This window comes from Pagrus major, chromosome 11 (assembly GCF_040436345.1).
Source record: "Pagrus major chromosome 11, Pma_NU_1.0".
Lineage (NCBI taxonomy): Eukaryota > Metazoa > Chordata > Actinopteri > Spariformes > Sparidae > Pagrus > Pagrus major.
This window is the reverse complement of record NC_133225.1, coordinates 5,350,622-5,377,490: the sequence shown is the minus strand read 5'-3', so window position 1 is coordinate 5,377,490 and position 26,869 is coordinate 5,350,622.

Genomic DNA, 26,869 nt, shown 5'->3' with positions numbered 1-26,869 from the left:
GGCAAATGAGAAGCTAAGAAACAGGAGGTGGTGGGCTCGGGAAGTCCTATTGATTTCTAAAATACATTCTAAAAGGTCCCATGCCTAACGTTAGTTTGACAGGCGGATTTGTGAAAGACTTTGAACTACTCCAGAACAAGGGTGCCGAGATAACTCCCCAAAAAGACAGCGCTGCTGTGGACGGGGCTAAGAGGGCCTTAAGGAGACATTCAGTAAAGCAGTTGACGACTCTGCTTCAACCGGCACGGAGGACCAACCGTGGGCCACAGCCGTTAATGGTATGGGAGGATGCTGGAAAAACGCTTGGCCCAAATTTGCATGTGAAAAAACGCCAATGGCAGATTCGGATAACAAGACAACAGAGGAGGAGGAGGAGGAGGAGGAGGAGGAGGAGATGGAGGAAGAGGCAGGGTGGGAAGAGTCAGCAGCATCTTTAATAATATCAGGGAAAACTCAGAAAACGAAAACTCTGCCTATAGGTATGGTGCTAATTAACAAAGTTTTTGTCTGAGAGAGGAATCCAGGGCAAAAGAGAATGGTTAGATTCAATATTCCCCAAAGATTGTCTTCAAAGCTTAAACCGAGGATATTAAATGCATCAGAAATAATAATAATGCGAGCGTGTGTGTCACTGCTGGCGGCTTCCGTCTCTCTCTGACGGTGTGTGTGTGTGTGTGTGTTAACATCTACAGTGCGGGAAGGAGGCTTTTAAAACTGAAACGCTGTATTGTTCGCAATCAGCAAACAACAGTTTTCATGAAAAGGAGGAATATTTTCTTATATGCATACATTCACAGACAACACACACACACATGCCCCCCGGCCCCTCCATGAGACCCGTCCCCTGGAGATCTCCCATTACTAATTAAAACTCTTGATAAACCGTCTGTCTGCCTGGGACATGGTCACCGTAGGACCCCCGCGTGTTGATGAGATGATGAACAACGCAGATGAGCAGAAGTTTATTTTCTAACACGTCCTCCTCCCGTCAGACGACAGACACATTTATCTCCACGATAATTGAACCTGCCCGTGTCAGCCTTTCAATTTATCACCAGTCAGGACGGCTCGTCTCGTGCAAACGTGCTCTCGTGAAGACAATAACATACAATACAGCATTGTCTTTGCAAAATGTTTTTCTTTTTGCGTATTGCCCCACAAAGAGTTAAAGGTTCAGTTCACCAAATTACAAATAACATTTTTTTTTTCACAGTAAAACAGAATAAGTTTGGCGATACTCAACCGATCTCAAGAAAAATACCAAAACCAACAAAAAAATGTATCTGACATGTACTGTCCTTGCATCCAAGCCCACATTGTTCTGAGAACCAAACGTGTATTAATCCACCGCTAAAAGTAGTTCCCAACAAATACACCACTTACTCCTGTTTAACTAATCTTTGCTAGATACTACACTGCCCAGGAACATCTTGATCCCTTTTAAAAAATAAAACTGTTTTGTTTTTCTTAATGGAATTTGAAAATAGTAAAAACACAGAACTAGAATGGCTCTCAGTAGAGCGCATACCTCTGCCAAGACCTATAGTCCCCTTTAATTAAAACAAACCTAATCCAATCATCATCACCAGATCTGTTACAGCGAACCAAACAATCCAGATGGTATCATAATCCATTGTGGTGTGGAAGGATAATAGATTTCTGTTAGGATCAGCATCAAATTGTTCTCACTCAGAGATACCAACCACCTAAATACACCTGATCTTTGCATTATTCCCTGAGAAATTAAAGAAAATGTCAATATTAATGAAACTGAGAGGATCCGTCACTTTCTCCGGATCCCATCGTCCATCCAAGTTTTGTGGAAATCTGTTTTAGTATAATCCTGTTCACGAACCAGTCCATAAACAGACATGGGTGAAAACATAACCTCCTTGGCAGAGGTAATAACGCTGGCCTTATCCTTCAAGGTTTTTTTATTATTATTATTATGTCAAAACTATTTTCATGGTCAAGGATGAACTTTCACACTCAGTTTTGGTTTTATTGACTCAAGTTTTGAGATCTCCAAGATTTCTGCCTCCACAACAACACAGTGGAGGTTGAAAAATCCAGTTTAAAAACACTCAACACCAACATCTCTTTCCAGAAATGGTGTCCGGGTTACTGTGGACGATTCACAGAACAGAACAGCGATCCAACACAGTATCAGGGCAGTTTGTGAAATTGTCACAATGTATAAATCTACAGCATTCATGTACGTGGACAAAGTGTGAAGTTGTTTTCATGATGGATTTCCTGCACCGGGATTCCTATAAATTACATTTCGTCTCTATCTCACGAAATGCTCTGACACTAGGATGATTAACCAACACATTGCTGCTTGAAACACTTTTTAAAAATTGTTTTTAATTATTTGAGCAACACAAACAACATTTACTGTCATTGTACTGGGACCTTTCTGAGCCTGGGGTCAATATATCTTGAGATCTTGAGGACTTAATATCACTAGAAGTAATTCAGAACAACTATTTTTTGTAAATTGGGCAAACCAAACCTTGCAGTGAATGGGAACTATCTAAAGTGCACACTACTATATCATTTCTGTGACTGGTGCTGTAGCCGCAGCAAACACTTGTGTGGTACGCTTACAAGAGCTCTCCTTTTTAGGCAGCCCTCAAATATCCGAGGCCAATGCAGCATGGCAATAAGTGAAGAATTACCATGGAAGCACTCTTGATTCGAGCCCTTTAGGTTTCTTCCAGCAGCTTGTTTACAGTCGGGCTCGCTGAAGGTTGACCCCGGCTCTTGTCAACCTTGAGCAGGTCTCTGACTCCAGGCCTGTCCCGTCCGACGCCTCCGTCCATTTGTGGATCTTGGAGGGCTGAGGGGTCAGCTCCGTTCTTACACCGTCAAGCCCCCTCGCCTGGATCCTCACTCTGCCAACTCCACTTACTGTCTCCTGCCCCGTCTCCTGCTCCCTCTCCAATCTGCCGCTACCTCCGACCGACCCTGATACATAGCAGAGCACTACAAGACATGTTTCCCTCTCAGCCAGCAAGGAGGGTTATGTGGTGTGTTATCTTCACTATCTGCGCCTTTCTCCATTTTTTTTTCCTAACTGTCGACTCACATTGCATTACAGCTGCGTGCTATAAGACTGGGAGCCATTGCAAAGGATCAGCTTCTATTAGGGTGCCTATTATCATCCCAAATCAGTCGCATTTTAGCATTTAAGTGTCGAAAGTTCACGCTGAATTTTCCAGCACCGTGCCTCAAGGTATAGAAGGCACATCAGGCAGCCGCCGATAACATGTTCTCTCTCTTTTTTTTTCCCCCGCCGCCTCTCTAACACACTGACTGTTTGCAAAATTACAAGGGATTTCACAGGGCCAGAGTTGGGTGTGATGAAATGCTTGCTGAAAGTTCCTGGCACTAGCAATAAATGTTCACAATGTTCAGCCAGTGTTGCTTTGTGCAACAAATATTAAGCTAATCATCAGTCACTTTTGTCTTCTAGGCAACACTGGAGCCCTCTTTATAATCCTATTTACCATTTCCAGTGAAGCCACCCCCTCCCGTACCCACTGCCCACCCCCTGCATCCACACACACACACACACACACACACACACACACACACCCCCGCCAATCCAACCCGAGGCTGTTCATCTCTAATGAAAGAGAAGATAACGCACAGACAGTCGGGATCACACACTAAGATGCCTGCCCTACATAGTGCCTTTTCTTTCCACCAAATACTTCACAAGATGTCACTGACATTATTTAAAGTGATTACATTTAGCAGAAGTGAATGCCACGGAGCAGCACAATTACTCTCATGGCAAATTTAGCCCTTTTGACAATCTCCCCCTACAGGTTAGCCCCACCCCGAGCCGGCCCAATCACTGGGGCGCAGACACACACACACACAGACACACACAAACACACAACCACAACCTTTTAACACACAGACAAACAACAAAAATGCCCTGTCATCCATACTGTGAAAAGTATACATCAGAAAACAAAGACAAACGCTGGCTTATGTTTCAACCCGAGAGGAAAACATTCGTTGTCGGGCGAGTTCATTTTCAATAAGCAACATGAGGACGCTGGTGTTTACAGCGCTTACAGATTAATAATAACAACAGAAAAACAACTTTATTTATAAATGTTGTCTGTTAATCTGAATTTGGCTTTTTTGGCTGAAATGTAAAAAACATTAACATACTTCTGATAAATAAGTAGTTACATCTATGGAACACTAATAGAAAAATCTGTCTGGTGCATAACATTAAATATCTAATATCAGTGTAGAAAATCTCTGAAAAAAAATAGGCAGACATGTACAGACACACATATTCATTCTCACTGCACACACACACACACACACACACACACACAAATAATTGAGATTTTTTTCACAAGGACATGCAGAGCCTGAAGCCAGTGCTTAATTGCACGAGCTATCATTACACGGAAAATCAACAATTTTAAAAATACACCGAACACCTTTCATCTTCACCCTCCTCTAATCGCACCAGTAAGAGCCGTCTGGAAGGGAGCTTGATGTAGTCAAACTATCTAAACAGCGCCAGCGGGTGCCTCACAATCAGCACCACTGATGCAGATACTTTTGGACACGGCGGAGGGCTGCAACGCTGCCTCGCACCGCTGCCATCCTCTCACCATCTCGTCTCCAATGGGGAATCAGATGTGACCCGCGTGCCATGTTTGCCTGTTTCGCCCATGGTGAACAGCAGACAAATGAACCAGAATCGCAGACACCAACACAAATCTCTCCCCACTGTGTTGCTCTCTATTCGCTTTTTGAAAAGCCATTTGGAGATTGGTGTTGAAACCAAACTGTTACTCGTCTCGTGTCTTTGCGGAACGGGGCGAGGATGCGCACGTCTCCCTCCTTCCCCCGACTGAAGCGTTGCCCTCAGCCCTCAGGGAAATGATATAATGAGGATCTCTATGCCTACACTCTGCCTCATTTCAATTGTAAACGCTGCACACACCCTGCACTTTGGACCAGTGATGGTTGCATTATGGGCCGCGCTCAGAATATGACAGTCCATCATGTCCGCGCAATGTACCGCTTCGCTTCTCACTGCTGTCTCCTGCAGTTTTTATTTTACGTGGACTGTTTCTTTTTTTTGCTTGAGCTGCGTTATGAAAGTTTGAAATAAATGTGAGTGCCATCAGTGATGAAACAACCTGCAAACGCAGTGCACACTCAATAATTGCCAAATAGCTAACAACATTAACAAAAGCTAACCTAGTTGTGCGAGTGTTCACACACGGAAACCTACTTATAAAAATGCTTTGGTATTTCTGGTATAATTGAATAAGCGAGCAGCGCCGGTGAGGCCGAATGCAGCAATTAGCGCAAACAAGGTTAGCGAATGAGTGACATGCCGGGTTAAAGGTCAACACACATTTGAGGCGAGCAGCGGTGCCAAACTCCCAATTTACACACACTGGCCCAACCTCTTAGCCTTAATATTGACAAATGCATAACAGCAGTGTCAAGTGCTCAAGGGTGATCTACTTTTTTCCTGATGTGGGGCTCCCTGGAGTACGGTGCAGAAACATATTCTCTTCAAACAATCCCAATGACAGCCAAATAGCCTGCTTGTCGCTTGTAAAAAACCTTCTAATGATGCGTGTCGAGGGAGCGCCCTGCCTTCTTGTAGCAGACGACTCCCCTGTGTACGAGGAAAAGCAGAAGGGAAAAAATAATCATGTTTCCCCCCCCAAATCATTCCTCCTCATGAAATCCAACGACACCCGAGCATCTAAACAAACCTTCTCCCTTCTCTCAGGATTCACGCGCATTTCCTTCCTCCTGCTTTTCTGATCTGCAAAGTCAACATTCATTACAATAACCATTAAATTTCCCCCTTTTTCAAACAGTATTTGCACATGTGCGCAGACTGGAATATGTATTGGGAAAAAAATTGGACATGATAGGTACATGAGTACAGGCACAGGGGTCTTCATGCCGCTGTTGCATCAACGTAACGCGGAAGCAACTGTTCCATCCCTGTGCAAACATCTCAGGTTCCCCCCCTTCACCTTTCATATTATAATTAGAACAAGAATGAGAGGAAGTTGGATCATGTTTGCTGTCTGGGGCTTAATGTTCCCTCATGAAATATTGGGGAAGGAACACAAAATCACATTCATGTATTCCTCATATTATTTCTTGTTGGAAAATTGAAGTCTGCACCGCCGACAGTAACCGCTGTCGTACCACCTCCGCTCAACGGTTTAGGTTTATAATGCAGCCAACTTAATTATTTTCATGGTCAATTAATCTGGTGACTATTTTGTTGATTTAATAAGTAGATCCAAAAAAAATGTCAAAGAACAAGTTCCCAATGTGCAAGTTGACACGCTCAAACTGGTTGTTTTGTCGGAAATCTAAAGATGTTCAGTTTACTATCACGTGAGACAAAGAAAAGCAGAAGCTGGAACCAGAGAAATGTTTCGCATTTCTGCTCAAATAACGTCTCACATGATTCATCAATTATGAAAACATTTGCTTACTAATTTTCTTTGATGGTCTCGGCTCGTTACGGTCACATTTTTCATGAAATCTACACATATACATACCATTTAAAACTAACCCCAATTAGTCCACGTGTAACTGTCACGAGAAACCGGCTCAAATTTCATAAAACAGTAATTTACCAAGAAACTCAGCGGTTAATAAGATCATCAGAGAAGCAATAGAGCAGTATCTTGATCTTGAGGGAGCAGGCTAGTTCATTGTCAGATCACAGAGCCCTCCATTAAAAACATATCTTTTTCATGTTCACTGAACAGATGACAGGGCGGCCAATGAGAGAGCAGGAGGCTTCGTGTCTTAATGCCAAGAAAGTGGGAGTGCTAACGGGCCCTGATTAGCTCCGTTTATCTCTAATTAATTACCTTTACCTAATTAGATGCTCTGTTTCAGCTAGACACGGAGTCAAGTAGACTAGATTATTAGTGTGCTCATCGGGCCTTTATAAAGGGCTGAAATTAATGTTACGTGCAAAAGAATCCGCTGCTTTAATTGCACAGGTGTTGCCTTATGGCAACACTTCATCATCCACCGGCTACCCAAGATTATTAGCAGGGATTCATACAAAGGGACTATTCTGTGAACTGCACCGTCGCAACAGCTCATTAGTTAGGCTTGTTATTGTATTATTTATTACATTTGGCCTTCCCCCAATGCCCATATTGATTCATAGACCCTATTTTTTTTCAACCTCCTCCTCTCCTTGGCTGTCTGTTATTTCATAGCCAGTTAGTGAGTCTAATTTCAAAGCCTGTTTTTTTTTTTTGCAGAACACCAGAAGCCATAAAGACGGAAGAAGTGGAAGAGTGTGTTTTTTCACGCTTGCATCTCTTTTATGAAGAAAAAAAGCCCCGATACATTTTCAAATAGCTTTCCTTGATAAACAAGAGAAACACAACACAAAGACTGAAGATGGGCTGGCGAAGTTAATTTGATGATAACTAACTTAACATTGATAAAATTACATGTTTAAATCCCTCATGTGGGTTTTGTGGAGAATATTTTGAGAATACACACAGATTTATGAAGAGTTAGGCTAACAGATAGCAAACAAGCTCTTTGTATTTTCGTCATTGTGACCCCAAATATCTATCTGTTACACACACAGTATGTTTCAGTATCCAGTTACTGCTGCAAAATGTGTTTCTATATCATATTAAAGGTCATATTCCTCAAACAAAAACCCTGTCAGTCCAATGAATTTGAGAAAAGAGTCATGCTAACATTTTTGGGATTCAACAATCTGAGCTGTGCACAAATACCAGAAAACAAAAGGTATGTAAAACATTTGGCTCTCTTGTCAGCTTTGAAATCTACGTTTTCACATTCTTGTGGAGAGTCTGTGAAATATAAGACTTAAACTAGCAGATGGTTAGCTCAATTTAGTTTAGCGCAAAGACAACAAATGCGGAAACAACTAGCTTGGCTCTGTCCAAAAGGTAACAAAATCTGCCAACTGGCATTGCTAAAGCTTAGCTGCTAATTGACACATATGTCTCCATTATCGGACAGAGCCAGGTTAGCAGTTTCCTCCTTTCTTCTAGGCCTGCGCGCTAAGTCAAGCTAACTGGTTTGCAAATTGCTTGTTCGCTCCATAAAATAGCATTGACACATCGCAAAACAGGTCGAATCAACTCCACCGTAATATTGATTTGATCCAACGTTCTCTGTTTGAACATTCAGCAGTTTTAGTTGCTAACATTTCAACTTGGGGTCGGCTACTTGTGTTTTTCTGCGCCATGGAAAGCATTTATGGACCTCAGACAAGTTCGCAAAATCTCGCACGTTAGAGAGGGCTAAAATGATTTCAGTAAATAGTTGTGATTGAAAATAATAATAATTAATAATCTTATTAATTTAGAGGTGCTGAGATGAAGTTTAGAGTTTTAGCACAACTAAAAGTCTTAAATTGCCAGTGCTTCAGTCACATACTTAGCGTGATTGTTTGTATTTCCCAAAATGTGAAACTATTGCTTTAACCAGCTGATCTGCCACACTCACTGAACACACTGAAATGTGCATTACAATACATGTATTGAAACCCAAGAAAAAATCTCATTAAAAACTTCTATGTCCTCAGATTTTCTAAATCTCCATCCACATTGTTTTGGGTTTTATTGGGTCTCAGCCAGTTCAGCAGACTGTAACCATTTGTAAAATATGTCTCACAGTGCACTTTTTCAGTTTAAACACTAAAATGGTTCTGACTCTAACATTGTACAGCGAACAGCGAAGGTAAAATAAGATGTGTGACATGTAGGTCGTATTGAGGAAAATGCCCTCTAACTGGCGGTGGCAGCGGCTGAAGCTACCTCGGTCTGATTGCTGGGGCCTTCTCCGCTCATCGCTCTCCAGCTCCACCAGCTGTTTTTTTCTTCCTCTTTCCTCCAATCTCACATCGTGTTGTTGTGGTGGTGGGGAGGGGGAAGCGAGGCTGACAGCTTGAGGAAGTCTGATGTCCTGGCACTTATAGCCTTGGCAAAGGAGTGGATAATGCAGTGAAGTGAGGGATGTTGCAGAGAGAGCCTGAGGGAAGCAGTCTACTGGACATGCATATGGTCCTCTCCTGGTTAGCTTCTCCACCGCTTTCCTCCTCACCACTTACGGCCCCTCGCAACCTCACAACGTCTTATGGCACCTTTGCCAATAAGAATGGGCAAGGCAGCTGTAACCAAGCATGCTCAAGGCCACTGACCTGGAAACGTGGCTCCAACCCAGCAAGCCTACTCACTAGCCCCTACTGGATTTACATGGCCGGGAGAATGTGGACGCCCCCCCCCTGCTTCCACTTCATCTCACGCTGCCCATAACCCTCAGCTTACTGGCAGTGTTATTATTGTCCTAAAATGCATGTGTGAATGCTCAGTCTAAATATGTGTGCGAGCATGACAAGGCGGATTAAAATGTCGATATCCTGCAACACATTTTGTCATGTTAGCATCAAGTATTAGCGCTAAGTGAAGTGAACGCTTCAAAAGCTCAGCAAGTCAAGAGTCTGTGTTTGAGGGTTTCTTTAAGGTGCTCCACTATAATGCTCTTTAGTTGGCTGTGATGGATTTATTAAGATAAATTTCCGACTGCACCCCTCCTGCTTCCATCTTTACTTTATTTCATCACATGTCTGTTAGATATCACACGCTGTGACAATTTCTTAACAAGGCACACTTCAGATTTCTTCAACAATAGCCCATCACTTCAGAAATTTCTCTCTCAGAGAGAAAAAAAAAACGGGCACGCCATGTTTGTTCAATGGCTCGGAATGAGTGAAATTAACAAAGATGATGTGACACTATCTGTCATCAGCCATTACAAATCAATGGGCTCTCCACCCGCTCGGGCATATTCCCAGTGGTTTTACTTCCTTAAAAGTACAGCAGGTATTTTAATGCGTGATGAAAGGCTCGTTTCATAGCCGAGCATGAAATATGAGGGACATGTGACGACTGCGACGCGACCTCCTGTCTCAGAAGCCGCTCGCGGAGACGAGACGGCAAATCAAGCGTCACTTTTGAGATGTGACGACGGGCTTTAAACTGAAGTATCTTAACTTGTGTCACGTTTAGAAACAATTAGAGCGCATTGATGTTTGATGGTGGGAGTGGGGGACTGCTCATTTTAGACGTTTAGCATTTCAAGTACACTGACACATTCGACTTAAGACAAAAAGGCTGTATTTTCGACTGATAGTGTAATGACAGACATTGCTTTAGCTTGTCTTACACCTGTGTCGTAATCAACCTACTTCAGCATGAAACAAGGCAACGCTGACCTAAATTTGCTCCATATCGCCCATTGATGTTACTTCTTTCATTCTATTATGATACATATACATATGACAACATGGCACTGATTTGAAGTAGGATGTTCGCCCGCCACTGTCGTCTGCTTGATCATCCATTTCTGAACTTCTCGTGAAAAGTTGGATGAAGGCCCCTCAGCCAGACAAAGGTCACTCACGGCGAACATCCTCCCGCTTCCCATCCCATTTCTTTGGAAGTGTGGGTGGAGCGTAGGGGTGTCTCTCACACTCTCTCTCCCTGACACACTCCCGCCGCACTGCTGTCCTCAGCATCTCCGTGGGGCGGTGACTAATTGCCCCCGTAAATCACTGTGCGGGCCACGCGATCCTCCGTTTATTTTTCCTGACAGTAATTTAGTGCTTGCTCTTTTACACACTTGTCATCGCGTGTTTTTCCTCACATTAGAGGCTGGTGGAAAAAGGACGGTAATTAACGGTGCGACGCGCGCTCGCCATGGCTCTTTCATCATAGTGTGATAATTGTGCTCCTTGTCTGTCACAGTAACCTCTCAGTTTCCCCTGGAACTTCCTCGGTGCTATTTGTCAACCCTGAGAAATAGGCAGGATTCTGGGGGCCTGGCTGCGATTCGGCTCGCCTCGCTACCCCGTTTTCCTATTTGTATCGAGACTGGGTCATTTATATTTCACACAAAACTTGTCAGAAATATTAGCCTTATCCTGCACAGGAAGATAAAAGATGTATGGTAAACACAAGTGAGTGCTTGATAGCTGAGGACTTCCACACCCGCCTCCGCTTTTTTTATTTTCCTTAGTCTTTTTTATTCCTGAAAGGAGGGGAGGTCGCAGAGGAGTTGGCAGGGACAGCCTAATAAACAGTCCTTCCATTCATAGTGCTGAGATGCAAAAGCCAGGGCAGTGGGGATGCGGCGAACAGCTGAGGCCATAGAAAACCCATTCAATGAACTAATCTATTTACAGGAGAGCCCAGTTCACTCATCTCTTCAGAATGTGCAGTGGAATAATGCAGCGTATCTGCTGCAGAACATGTCATATTCTATTTTTATCAGCCGTGGGCAGGTGATTCACTGTCTACCTTGTTATCCTCTGCTGTTCCATGCTGGGGATGCACAGTATCCATCACCCATAACCTGCACCCCAGAGGTTAAGTCATCAATAACTTTGCTGCTGAAAATATTGCAGAGGACTTGGAGGTTTGCGTAAGGTCCTTTGACTGGCTGTCCACGTCCCGCTCGGCGTCCCCGCTCACCCCCTTCTCCCTCAACTTCTCCCGGATTTTTTAATATCTTTATTCTCCTGTCACAGACAGGGGCTAATGGGATGTGTGGTCAAGATTTCAGGATCCATCACTGGCTTGCTGAAGAATTAGCATGGGCCCCATGCATCACCTGCCAGAGCTGTCAGGCCTGCTGTCTACCGCGCTTCATTATAGCGCTGGCACTGTGCTGCCTGTCTCCCCTCTGCGCTCGCTTCTCCCCAGCCGCAAACCACAGCCGGGGAAAGAAAAAGGCCCTACCACGCCCCTCAATGTCAGCCCTGGTCACCAGCCACTAAATTAGGATACACTGTCGCGCTTTTAGAAATTAGGAAGAGGAGCGGACGGATGCTTCTTCTGTCTGCCGAGGATGCTCTCAGAGACAAGCGATTCTCCCTCCCTCCTCTTATCCTTTCACTCCTCCTCCTCTCTGTGACATAGCTTTAAGTGTTTTTTTTCTCTCTCTCTCTTTTTATCAGGAGTAAAAAAAAAAAAGTCTTTAAAAACTATTAGGGTAATTAAGCAGCATTTGGCCCCTGTCGCGCTGAAGGAACTATTTGATTACTCATGTCCCTCTGGTTGGGGAGTATAGGGGGTACTGCTCTCATTTTTGGTGGCTAACCCCCTTGTGCCTCATTCAGAGCCTGGACCCAGAAAACCCCCTCGAGAGCCATTCTTTATGTCTCCTCTGCAGCGCAGATTAGACCGGCAGTGCTAAGAAGGTCACAGTGAAAATGAAGAGAGCAAAGCAGGACTACAGCTGGGGACCCTGCCCCGGTCCTCTCCCTCTCCCTCTTATTAGCAAATCAAAGCTGCCTCCAGAAAGATTCACACTCCTCACCTGATTTTGTCCTTTTCCGCTAATCACATAGCCACTTTGCCTTGACTGACAGTTTTCTTTATAATTGGCCCATGATCTGGCAAGGATCTAATAACCAGAAAATCCCCTCTGAGGGTCCGCCGGGCTTGGGCGACCTGTCTACACACACACACTCACACACACACACACACGCACACACACTGCCTCCACCATCCCCCTAACACCATCTGCAAAGGGCCGTTGCCATGCCACACTGTTTGTGCACAACAGCGGCGAGCTAATCTTAACGTTCAATAATGGTGTGAATATTCAATGAGCAGCCCAGGCAGAGGATCCACAGTAGCACACTCTAATTACTGTTCATTTGCCAGAGTATCAAAGCCTAATTACTGTTCATTTTAATGCTCCAGAGAAAAGGGAGGAGAGTCAAGGCAGGGTTAGAGGAAGATGCCCTCGAGAGATCAGGCAGTCAGTCTTTATCCGTCTCCTTCGCCGTCTCCCCGCTCGCAGCCGGTTCATTGTCTTTGTGCGTGCGGGGCGCTCGTGTCTGTGTACATCCTGCATGCATTCGCTTCGTACGTCTGTGTGTTTTTTATTGTGCGAGCAAACATTCTGAATTTCTTCAAACAAACACGTTAATCAATCACAGAGACAGCTTAGAGGAGAGGGAAGAAAAAGAAGACATGAGAGCACGAGACGAAGGCAAGAGACAGGGTCCATAATCCCGAGCTTATTGTTTCCTTTCTCTTCTTTATCTGTTTAATGTGTTTTGGGTAAATATCAGACAAGGGAAGGGAGGGGACTGCCGTCACATTGTCTTTGCCTTCACCAGAAGAAAGCTCCTGCTTTTTTTTTTTTCTCTTCCTTCTCACCTAATCCTGACAGAAGCCACCACAATCACTATCTGCCACCCATTTGACAGTTTCTGTCACCAATTAGCAGCTAAATCAGCATCTCCCCAAACAAGAAAACGAAGCAATTTATATGTCTTATAAATCATTATTTAGCGCTTGTCTGACTGGGTTTTCTTCTCTTTTTCCATTCACACTCTCACTCCTTCACGTTAGACAACAGACGACTGCAATGCAGGTGGCGGCTCGCTGGTCCTCTCAGATCTTACGGGCTCCTCACATCAGCACAGGAGGCCCCTGTGGGCGGGGGGAGTAAACCCTGTCTTCCCTTATCAGGAAGTTTGTCTTGTGAATTTCTCGCCCTTGCTCCACGAAATTTACAAGGCGATCGACAACCCCTTTTAATGAGGCACACCAAGCTGTTCGCCGGCTTTCCCCGTGATAGGATGTTAAATGAAAAGCTGCGTGCAACATGCGCGGTTTGTTATCATTCAATCTGCTTGAGACCGCAAACTGGTCATTATCCAGCCATTATTTTCCTTGATTTACAATCGCGGGTGGAGGAGGCGATTGCTGTGGCTTGTTCTCCCCTCGGTGGGACGGATGGGAACCAGCTTGAAAATTTGCATTTACATGATCCGGCTGAGCAGCTTATTAGATCTGGATATTTATTTTCCACTTAAAGCGATGTTTGATTACACTTTAATAAAGAACAGGAAAACCGCTGAGCTGCCTGGGACTAACTGATCCTGCCCGGTGGTTTCTCTGGGATTTTGTGTAATGAAGTGAGAGGGACACAAGATAAAGAAGCACAGATGAGGGGATGCAGGGTGAAGACCCATCGCATCCATTCCCTCAGTGCTGCTAAAGTGTTATTGTCGGGGAAAAAGGCAATCAAAAAGGATAACGAGGAGATTCAAAAACCAACATTCAGATCAGACAAAGATGCTACTTCAGACAGGTTGAACCTGCTGTTAGGAAGAAAATACCAAAACATCCAGCCTATAAAATATGTCACGACCCACGCCGACAGCAACAAACAACACTGCAGAGGTGAGTGTGCAGCAGCAAAGTGTAACAACACAGACACATTCAATAAAAAGTACAAGGCTTCATGAGGACCAGGTGAATGTAACCTGTAGTTAAAAGGGATTTCACCTGAATAGGGTCATTTTGTTACTGCTAGTGTTGTAATATAATGAGTTACATTTAATATAATAAGTACAATGACTGAAGATGATTTTCCTTGAAAACCAACCAATATATCAGTCAGGTTGATATTGACTTATCGCAGATGTATCTGCGCATATGTAGTCCGATATGTGTAGACAGTTGTTTTTACAGGACATAATGCAGAAAAAAAGCAGTCATAATTATAAAATTCACAGTTTAGTTTATTGTTAAAATGTAAAATCTCCATTGCTTACGTACGTTTGTCACAAGTGTCATTATAGAGTAATCTGCCTTGTGTTGATGGATATAAAGATGGTTATAAAGCCCAGTGATGTCATCAAATACCTGTTTTTGTCCAACCCAACACTTAACCTACATATTCAGACTTTATTTTCATGGAAAACCAAGAAAAGCAAAAAAAAATCATTACAATTCAGAAGCTGGAGCCAGAAACAGCCTAAAAAAGACCTAAAAATAAATCAATTATCAAAATAATTGATGATTTCTTTCTTTTTCTTTTAGAAGATTGATTAATCAATTAATCAACCAATTGTTTTAGTTCTAATGGGCTCTAAATTTGGGAGATTAAACGATATTTACGATTATTTTTGATTGAGATGTCCCAAATTTAAAGATCCCCTTGAGGCATATTATTATGATGCATATTATAAAATATATTCTGCTTTGATAAAACAATTTGTCTGATGTTTTTCTTCTCACGAAAAACCTCATAAAACTACATCTGCTCCTTCTTTCTCACTGAATTATCCACAAAATATGAATATGCAAACATTTCATTTTAAAAGTTTATAAGTTTAACTACTGAACCACGGTTGTGTCCTACTTCACTGAAAAGTTCATTTGCAGTGTATTTGCACAGAAGCTTTCAAACTTCTACATCACACTTGTGTGAGTCACATACTGGACCATGATTTGGATGCTGGTGCGTCGATGTGTTGAACTGGGATCTGAGCTAACAACAAGCTAACATCTTCAGCAGGTGGGTATGAAAACAGCCTTCTAGTGTCAAACTCTGCACATAAATCACGCACATTCAAGTGAATAACAATTATTAAGACCATTAAAGGGACATTAAGTAAGAATTTAAGTTGAAAATGTTCAAAAATGTTCAACAATCATCAACAGAATTTGAAGAAATAGCGGTTTTGACATTATTACATCTATATATTGTGTTGCAGAGATGTCTGCTAAAGTTAGCATGCCAACCAGCTAGCTATGGCCCGTCCCAGTCCAAAGCTCTTGTACTAGCGGCGTAAACACTGACAGTCCCAAAAGTCCAAGAGCTCCCAGCCCAAGCTCCAGTTAGCTGCATGGCTAACTGACCTAACTACCTAACAGCAGGTATAATCAGTAGCAGTAAGAGGTTAATCTGGTGATATGCTACCCCCGATTCTTACGTATCGCACCTTTAATTTATATTTTCATGCGTTTTGCAATATTATTATTATTTTTTTTTTTTTTTGCCATAAAACGATATAATGACTCTCAAAGGCTCAAATATTGTTTACACGTCTCTGAGGTCCGAGGTAAAAACTTCTAAGTCCTGGTTATTGAATAACTATTGACACTGACTGTACAAAAACAAACCCTGTCTCGTCTGACAGGACTTATGGGAATATAAAACAAATGAGGATGTCAAGCAAAGCAAAAATGGAAAATACTATGAGACCACAAGCCGTAATTGCTTATGGACATTTGCTTTAAGTCAAGTGATGTTACACTTGACTTAATCAATATTTGCCTTGAGAAGCCATTCATAACCGAGTCACAGTTGATGAATAAGTCACAGATAGTAGCTCGTATCTCTGGTGTAAAGCGAGAGGTCATGATCCGAGACGGGGGCGGTGCAGCCGAGGTGTGTTTTCTCCGACACAGGAGCTCATTCCTGGACTTCAGGATGATGCATGTGATCCAAACAATAGGCTTATTTACGGCTATAGACGCCGGAGACGGCACGCCTCACACACAGCCGACATGAAATCTGTAAAATAACGACAAAAGGTTGATAGAGCACTTTCTGAAATCTCAAATTAGAGTTAAAACTTCACTACAAGGGCCTGACACACACACCTTTTCCCACACATAAACACATACATAATTCCCCTCTTCCACTTCCTGTAACTACTGCTTGTTGTCCACCGAGGAGCCCAGGCACACAGAGAGAAAATGCAGAGGTGAGCCTTTGGCCTGGAGTGCCCCTCATTTAAGACGATCGACAAAATCAATAAAGTGAAGTATGTTTCCTCGCTCTTTTGGCTCTGTTCCCGCTCCTGAAGCATTCCCTCAAGTAACCTACTCCAGCTGAGTTCTGTTACTGCAGCTCTTCCCCCATGTGTATACATCCTCAACCGCTCTGTCTTCCCCTCAGCAAACTGAAAACTCCAGCAACACAAACTATACGGTGTTATCTTAATGGCTGAGGCAGGAGTGGAAAAACAAGCAGAGGCTCGACACAAATGCCAGAGAACGATCTCAAAAGCTCCTGTTTTGGACGGGAACACTGTGCTGTTACACATCAACAATGGAAGGTGATGTTTATCAGACCTCTGCAAGTCAGACAGAAACTAATGGTTACACCTCAATTACAGGAGCATACAAGATGTTATCGAGACACATAGACTGTTTTTACTATTGATTTTCTGTATGTTTGACCAGTAAAATCAGCTGTTTTCCTTTTAATCTCACCTGATGCAGTTACAAATGCACCCAAAGATCTGTGGTGACTTAATTGTGATTGGTTGAACCGGTGCGGCTGAAATTCAGAACATCAGATTAAAAAATGTATGCTATAAAAATATATGGGTATATACAACTGGGTGTGTAGACACTTGTATTTGAACAAATATTAGCCTATAACATAGTTCCTCTTGACTAGATTGTAGCTTTTATAACAATGAATTGTATAATTAATTGGTAATATTTGAGGTTGATTTAGTTTGTCAGCCCTCAACAATAATATTAATAAATAACAATTAATAACAATAAAAATAACAGTTAAGGTTATCACAATTTCTTGGTGCTTGGCGTGTGATTTAAATAAAGAAAAATATCTGCACCGTTATTACTGTTAATGATCATTTACATAATGTGTTAAAATGTAATACTGGTTGCACCTAAATTGTGTGCCATGCTAGCAGCTCTGTGAGGTCGTACTTCAGCTAAATGCTAATGTTAGCATGCCAACATTATCACAATGCTAACATGCTGTGATGTTTAGCATGATTTTGACCAGGTCCACCATCTTAGTTTTGCATGTTAGCATGCAAACATTTTCTGATTAGCAGTACACACAAAGTACAGATGAGACTTATGGGAATTTCATCAGTTTTGCTGGTGTACGGTCATAAATTACACCAATTTGTCAAACTGGACAAATTGAATTGAACCTGACTTGATGGTAGCGCTAGATGAAAAGTCAGAGGATCACAAAAGTCTGTACTTATTTTCATGACAAGCCATGTAACGATTGATATCTTACTAAAAAACAATAACGGTGGAGGAAATAGAGGAAATGCCATGCAGGAAATCACCAAAGTCATTATGGATTTAACCTCTGAGAACAATGAATAACGGGATAAAACGTTGTACCATTCCTTCCCATATTTGTTGTTATATTTTAATTTATAACTTAAAAAAACTGCTGGTGGTGTGAGACAAGAAAAAGTCAACAAATCACCAAAAGTGACGGTTCATCCTGTGGGGACTTTGACTGTCTGTACAAAATGTCCTGATAATCCCCAGCTGATGAGATAAAAATAAGTAAAACTGATCCAAACTGTCTCTGGGATTAGAAAGTGAAGTTCTGTGAGTCTGCGTCCCACATCACCCCCCCTCTCTCAAACCACTTCCTGTTTACTGCCACTAAGAAGCAAAAACATCTTAAAGATAATATTTTAAAACAGATGATGCTTCACTACAAAGCTCTCCTCCCGCACCCTAAAGAAAGCTTTGTGCTGAACCATCAGCACTTTCAATAAATATCACATAAGAGAAAAGGGTGCTGCTTCTCCTCTTGTTTTTATTCCCAGTATACCCAATTAGCTAGCACCTTGCTGGGTGTGCACCATCACCATTGGATACTGTACAAATGGGAGGGGGACTGAATACATTTTGGGATTTTAAGTCTTTGATTGACACAGAGGCATCCCCGGGCTGTGTACCCAGCATCATAAAAGTAAATCAACAGTGAATATACAAGGTGCTAAAAGCTGCAGCTCTGTTTTAATATGTTTTTGTCAATGAAATCCGTTCATTTGTGTCTGATTACAAGAAGTGGCTCTGTTTTCAAATCAAATGTGCTGTGTATTAATCGTGCATATTATATCTGTCATCTGCCAAAACATAAGTGTGTATGCTGTGATTTAATTTTACAATTCAGAAATTGTTTTTTAAGGGAATTAGCTTTCCTGCCAGAAGTTAGACAAGCAGATTGATATCACTCTAGTGCCTGAAGACGGTTAGCTTAACCTAGCATAAAGGCTAGCCTGGCTTTAGCAGACAAAATATGTTTACCAGCAGCTCTGACGTTCTTGTGTGTTTTATATTTGTAAAAAGAAACACGCTGTGGTTTTATTAAGTGCAATACAGAGTTGTTTTTCCTGGTTTCCAGTCTTTGAGCTAAGCTAATACACGCATGGCTGTACAGTAGCTTCATATTTGCAATACAGACGTGAGATTGTATCAGTCTTCTCTGTCTGATTCTTGACAAGAAGGCAAATAAATATACAACATCAATTCCCACATACGTCAAACTATTATTATTTATTATACAAATATATATTATATTATGCACTTCAAATTACAGCCTGGCCTTTTGGCCTATATTACAGATATATTGGTATCGCCATGTAGGTTGTCAATATATGAGATACTGTATGTCTCAAGATTTATACAAGCATACTGCAGAAAAAGTAGTTTTTATAGAAATAATTAAAGTAGTAATTATGAAATTCAAAATGAAATTTACTGTTTAAAGTATATTTTATTTAGTTTTCTTATATATATATACATATTCTTATATAGAATATATATTCTGTGTATATTAAAATATTAGTCAATATATTGATATCCGAATTTTTTTATTCCCTAATATCAATATTGGCATCAGCCCAGAAAAAAAATTTGTATCAGTCAGGCTCTACTGAAGTTATAATAACATTGTCACTGTTCTTATTCTATAGTTTCTTGACAGTTTAATTTGACTAATTTGTGAATTCTTGTGTTTTTGGCAACAGAAACATTTAATTACATCCCGTTATGTGTCTAAAAAACAACTTTAAAACATCTTTTCTTCTGTGTTCTAATAAGTACTCGTTGAAGTGTGAAAGATGAGGGGAGGAAACAAAGCTCGAGTCTGCAAGGTCAAATCTTTGGGTTCATAGACCCCGAGGAGGTAAATTGATTGTTGAGTGTTAGGGGAGGGGCGGGAGGTAAGCATTTAACTGCTGACAGACAAACTCTGGCCCTGCAGGGGAGAGCAGGCAGCACATTGCTTGACATCATTTCCACAGGCCTGTGTTCCACAATCCTCTTCTGTTCAATGGGGCAAGACCCTGTGCTTTTGTTACAATTAACCTATTAGGAGAAGCCTTTCATTCGCAGGTGATTCCACACTCCCTCGCGTGCCTCTATAACACTATTTTGATCTGGGGGACTGTGGCCTACAGACATTTTTCCGGATAAATTCTGTTGAAAAGTGGAAGACGTTTCATCAGAAGCGATAGGTCAGCAGCAGCGTGGCTGGATCAAATCTTAACCACATTTTGTCGAAATAAACAATATTAAGCACACTTTATATCCCTCGCCGTTAAGAATAAATGTGTTGTGTTTCTGCAGTGAATGTGTAGTATATGGCCTACAATAAAAACAAATGACTCTTACCCTCGGTGAAAGACATAAAAGTATTTAAAAATTGACCCCAAGGGTCTGCTTTGTCCGTGGCTGGAGGCATTATTATACCCTGGTTGTCACAAAGTACCCCCTCAGGTCATTACTCGCGGGCAGCCACGGACCCTTTGGCAGACAGAAGCTGAGCTCCATTATCTGGGACGCAGAGAAGGGCTGAGTGGAGCAAAGAGGAGAGGGGAACGAGGGGGACGCACTGGCCGTGGATCTGAGGGAAACGGAGATGTAGCGGGAGATGGCACCGTTCTGATGTGACGTTTTCTGGGGCCTCGCCCAGGCCTGGAAGCCGCCCATTTGGGACAGGTTCTAGTGGTAGCTGGCATGTGCTGGCAGAGAAATACTTAACCCAATCAGGAACATAATTGCATATTTTTTCATCTGCTTTTCATTTGATGCATATATTCTCTTTAGTTAAACTGTGTGTTTCTCGCCAGTTCCAGCCCATTGGAGTGCAGATGAGAGTGATATGCTGTTTTTTGTGTGTGTGTATTAAATCAAAGCAAAGGCCTATTGTAAAATACAGCAGCATTACCATTCTGAGGGCCAAACAAAGAAATATGTGTCAAGCCACGCAGCCATCACAACGCTCACTGCATAATGTATACTAAAACAATGAATTAAGTCTTTAAGATCAAAAATAGGGTATGTATCCGCAGCATACAGAGCGCTGCCTCATGGGTTTATCTGGACAGTACATTGTTGTTGTGTAGGAGTCGTACTCCAGCACATCGGATCTGAAACTAAACAACTATGGTGCTGACTTGAGTGTGTTTGAAGGTGTTCATATCCATACAGAGTGAGTAGTGTGGGCCTTTTTAAGCAGACTTAAGAACAATGCAGAAGAACAAAGGCAAAAAATAAGTTTCAGGCAGTCGTCTCACCTCAGCCAGAACAATCATGTGTTTCCTTGCTGAGGTGGCCACAGTGCAGGTCTGCCGGAGCGTCACCAGAGAAGATACCGAGTGTCTGACTGAGTTATTTGTGCTGCAGATTTCTGTAAAAGGTTTCTAACCAAATATTAAATAGAAATACTTTATCTAAGTTGGTGTAAACTTGAGATGACTAAGTATAAACTAGATTCACAAAGGATCTACAGTCATGCACCTGATGAAGTGGAAGGTGGCTAATAAGCAGATAATGTGAATGCGATACATCACGTTTACAAATCTCAACCCCGGACGTATCTGTGGTTTGCAGAAACTTGAACCACTGTCATATCCTGGTGACCGGGCTACTGTACTGAGCTAAATGCTAATGTCAACATGCTGATGTGTAGCAGGGAAACTAGTGCTGTGAGACCTTACAGAGTCTCAAAACGTCAGAAATTTGCATTTGTGAGGTCTTAATTGCCACAAACATTGTATCTAATATCATGTATCCATCTTTCAAATGTCTTTAAGTCAAAATGAGACAAGTGCTTCTGTGTGAAAGTCAACATTAACCTAACTCACTTTAACAACCACGTTCCTGCATAAAACCGACCTCTGCACAGTCTGAACCACATTTATACTTCACACCTTTGTACTTGAATAAGAAAAAGATGAATTGCCATAAATCACTCTAAAATGTGGGTAAAAATTGTCTTGAACAGGTCTTAAGCATTAAATTTAAGCGTCTGATACCTATAGACACCCTGATGCCATTTTAGCATTACGCTAACATTTGCTAATTAGCCTTAGCACAAAACACAGCTGAGGCTGATGGGAGTGTCATTAGTGACGCTGGTACTAAGTTATTAGGATTTATCCTTTGTGAACATCTGGAGCACATACCCTGGCAGTCTATAGAAATAGACGCAGGTAGGTTGATAGACAGGTTGGTACTAGAGATCAGTAGGTAGGTTGATAGGCAGGTAGATACTGTGGGTAGGTAGTGTAGATCGGTAAGTAAGTACTGATGATCCGTAGGTATTGTATGTCTGTACTTTGGGTCGGTATGTAGTAAAACGTTCCTTCTCTGTTTATTCACAGAACCAGGATCTTTTCTAGAGTCATCATTACTTTTTAGTTAAATGTAATAAAACATGGTTTCATAATGTAAACATGCTTGGTATAACAGATTTCATATCATAGTTTAGCAATTATGATGTGTAACTTTAAGCTTAATTGTGCTCCAGGGGCTCCACAGGCTATTCCAAGCTGAGCAGAGCCAAACTGGAAAGTGATTGGATGATGGTGTTTCAGAGAGAAAGCAACGAAGAAAAGTGATGATTTTGTATGTTTTATGTACTAATGCATCGACTATGAAGCCAGTTTGTGAAATGCTGAGATTCGTATTACCGTTATAGGATTTTAAAGCCAGTAATGTGGATCCAATCTCGAACAGTATGAGCCGTTACGGAATTTATGCAAATGTCTCGGCGTGAACTGTGAGAAATCTCATCCGAGGAAATGTAGAACAGTGTTGGATTATGTGTAATTACTCATTCATTACGTCTTCGGTTTTGAAGGCTGCAAAACCATCATGTACCGCGTTCTCATCGCATCTCTTCCCCTTCTGCCAGGGCATCACATGTGCACGTCAGAGCGTCAATCAAACATGACAGCTATTTACACTCACTGGGTGAGATGAAAGGTTCTGGCTCTATCACTCAGGCCCCGTTCACCTAAGAGAATGGGGAAGAAGACAGACAAAGCAGGAAAAAGGCCTGTAAATTTTTATATTCTGGGCTGTCTCGGATGCTTTCCTATGGCAGGCACACGGACGTGCATGCAGACTCGGAGCAGCCATACGGATGTGTGTGAGCGTGAAACACAGACACACACACACACACACACACTGTTACTAATACTGCGTTGTGGGCCTTTGATGTTCAAGGTGCTGTATCTGTTGTGCATGTCTGTCCTCTCAAATCATTTCCAGCACTGGGAGTAAAACATGGAAACAAAGGCAAACAACATATTCAAAAGTGTCAAACGACACATCTGGTGTTTCATGTTAGCTGGATTACGGTGACATGGAGGCAGCTTCAGTCAGTTAAGATGCAGGACAGGCTAATTGACAGTGGCTGCCGCAGGAGGACGAGAGGTTAGAGAGGCGGGGACTATCCGTCTCTGTCATGGACTGTCCTCCGGCTAAACTAACTCTAATTAGACCATGAGGAAGAGTTAAAGCTTCAAATTAACTATCACAAAGACCTGATGAACAGATCAGTGATGTTTCAGATTTTTTACAATTTATTTCACATTTTGTAGGCTAAATAAATCAAAAGATAAATCAATCGATTCAATTAAAAAAAGACAAAACTCAGTAGAGCGCATACCTACGCCAAGGCTCAACAGTTTTGTACTGACTCATAGATACCAGCAACCTTAATACGGCATTTTTTTTCACAACATCCAGGCTTGATTCCCGTAGAATAATTTACCCCACAATGCTAAAGAAAGCGAGGAAGTCATTTCTGGATCCACACCAAAAGTTAAACGGGCCTATTCTGGGCCAAGACGCATCCTCCATTCAAGTTTCGTGGAAATCCATTGAGTAGTTTTTGTGTAATCCTGCCTACAAACCAACCGACCCTGTGGTCAGAGCTCCCAGCCTGAGCTAACACAACTGCTAGCTGCAATGCTAACTGAGCTTACAAGCTAACGACCGCTAATAGTTAGGATCAGTTAGTGGTAACTCTGGTCATATGCTGGGTTAGGGTTTTGTATTTGTTTTCAAGAGGCCAACTCTTACATATTGCACCTTTAATGAGTAAAATCTGTGGAGTTACCCTTTAATGTTCTGTTACTCTACTATTTGTTTTTGTTTTGTTAAGTTTAATGGACTTTGTTAAAGGAGGAATAAATCATGTGTTTTTTATTTTTTTCTTATTTTGTTATTTTAAAGGATTTCCTACCGTTTGTTTTGTGTATTTTTGTATTTTTATTATTCTTCCTGTGAGGAAACTGACTGATGTCCAAGCTCTCTCTGCACTTCATGGTAATAAAGGGCCCTGGCTGCTGCATGTTCAAACACAACAACCCAGTTAGATCTGTATATTAAGTGGCAATTTATGAAAAGTGAATTTCTGAGGCACATGTTTTCCTGGTCCTACCACAGGTGAAGATATTCCCTCCACTTCAAATGCTGTTGGTTTAAACACAATTACGAGTAAATGCTTGTGATTTCAAACACATAACCGGTGACTCCTCGAGTGCAATGTCTTTCACAGGTAGATGGAGCTGATCAGTGGCTCCCCGCTAAAGGACAGCTGTGACTTTCAGCTCCGGTAATAACTGCTCACTTCTGTGTGAAACAAACACAAAGGCATCCGTCTCGTCGCGCGTGCCAAACACCGGCTTCAGAAATGATAATGAAATGACTCTGAGAGGTTGTGGAGGGAAAAAAACAACTGCGTCTGCTTTATAAATCACTTCAGAAAACGATAATAGATGCTGAAATAAATTTGACAATTATTGGCTGAGGGGAAACTTTTCAAATAAACAGGTTTATGGTAAGTCATATCACTTGGCAGTTGATCATCATGATCACTCCTGGATTGTCCCAGAAGGTGGCATATTTATTAGTATGCAACAGATGGGAAGCATGCGTTTTCCTTGCTAAGGCTCGTGGAATTGGTCTTTTGGTGGCAGTATAAATATGATGAACTGGAGCCCATAACAGGCACTGGTTTCCCACACAAGGACAAAAAAAGTCCAAATGAGCAGCAAAAAGGCGTGTTGTCGCTGCTTTACAACGCTGCCATCAATGATTGATCTACACCCCGCTGAGCCACTACAGGAAATAAAGTATAGAGCCTATAATTTAGCTGGAAAAAACAATGCATGAGACCGTCAGCTCGTGCATCCATTTCGACACAAGCATTCCCCGATGCAGATAGATCATTAAACTACCAGGCGCTTTGCAATATGGTGCAGTCAATGTCACTGAAAAGATGGGACAATAAAGTGAGGTGGGGGGGGGGGGGTTGCAACAGCAGGGAGAGAGAGCATGGAGATGTATTAATGTCACATAGGCTTTAGCCTGCCTCCTTAAGCCCTGCAAAGAGTCACCCAAGCCAATTTCCATTATCATATTGATTGAAATAGTTCATCATAGTGTAATTTTAGGTTTATCGCCACCCGGTTGGGAATAAGACCAAAGCATTATCCAACAAAAGCTATTGTTCCAGGGGACGTTTCGCTGTTCCAGTTCATTGATGGAGTTGATTAAGTTTAAATGAAGCAGACACTGGATAAAAGTGAGGGTATTGACCAGCGAGCGGTGTGCCGCGCTTGAAAAAGCCTGATACATGCGGAAAAGCAAGATTTGCTAAATGCTCTAATCTTCAATCAAATCTAACATCAATACAGACAAAGTTTGGTAATGAGAGATTCAATGAAGCATGCAGTAGAGAGAATTAATCCCCCTCGCCTAAACTGAGTTCAACTTTGAAGCTTGCTCCTCAGGATAGATAGTTATCTAAATGCTAAATAAGAAACGTATTGTACTTTTCACAGCATACTAATCATTTGTTCATTTTGTCTCCATTATTTGTTCTCTCACACATCCCGCTTGTTGATCTGGTGATTAGATCAACCTTGGATAGTGGAGGAGAATGGAATAATGAGGCTGCCGGGGGAGATTTGACGCACAGCGGCATGTAATGTTTTCCGGCCTGTGAGGACGCTGCCACCGTGCACCGTTACAGTTCACAGAGTGGGAAATTGGGCAAAAAAAAGAAAAAATGAAGAGCGTTTAAAGGGTAGTATGAAGATGACTTCATACTGGTGCACAGGCTTTTTTACACAGAGAAATAATGCTGTGTTAGTTGGAGAAGCTCATGTTCTTATGTCAGGAAAATCAACGATTAGGAAACTGTGTGTGCTTGTTAATCTCCAATGTGTTGAAGCTCATTCTCACAGATTAGAGCAGCGGTTCCCAACCTCTGGCTTTTAATAATACGATATTAGGGAGTGAATGACTCTGGTATCGACACATCGGTCGATATACACCCACATCTTTTTGCATTATCCCCCAAATGTGGTTATTAAACACAATATTTTACAGTTTTACAATAAACTCTGTTGTTTCAAATGACACCAGTGCACTGAAAATAAGCCTCACTGGGAATTTAACACTTTTTCTGCATTATATTCTTTAAAAAAACAAGTTTTCATGTCGGTGCATATTGTAAAACATGTACACCGACACCCATATATCTGTGATAGGCCAATATCAGCCTTTAATATCAGCCTACCAATATATCGGTCGGGTTTTGATTTTGTTGTTTTTCTGTTAAAAAAGTTCAGATAATGAGCTAACAATTAAAAAAAAACAATTATTTAAATATTGTTAAGTTACACAACACGTCTCTGCCTTCACTGTAAAGTCAATGCTCAGCTGCATGGGAGGCTTGGAGTCCTCACATCGTCACTGTTCGTTCCAGCACCAGTTGTGATGTCACCAAGTAACACTCATTCGTATTTTAACAGAGAAGCGTTCCACCTTCGTCAACCTAACGTGAAAACACCTTTAATGTCAGACTCTACATGTTATTCTGCAGAGTGAAGGGGAAACAAGTGCAGCGACAATTAGCTAAACAC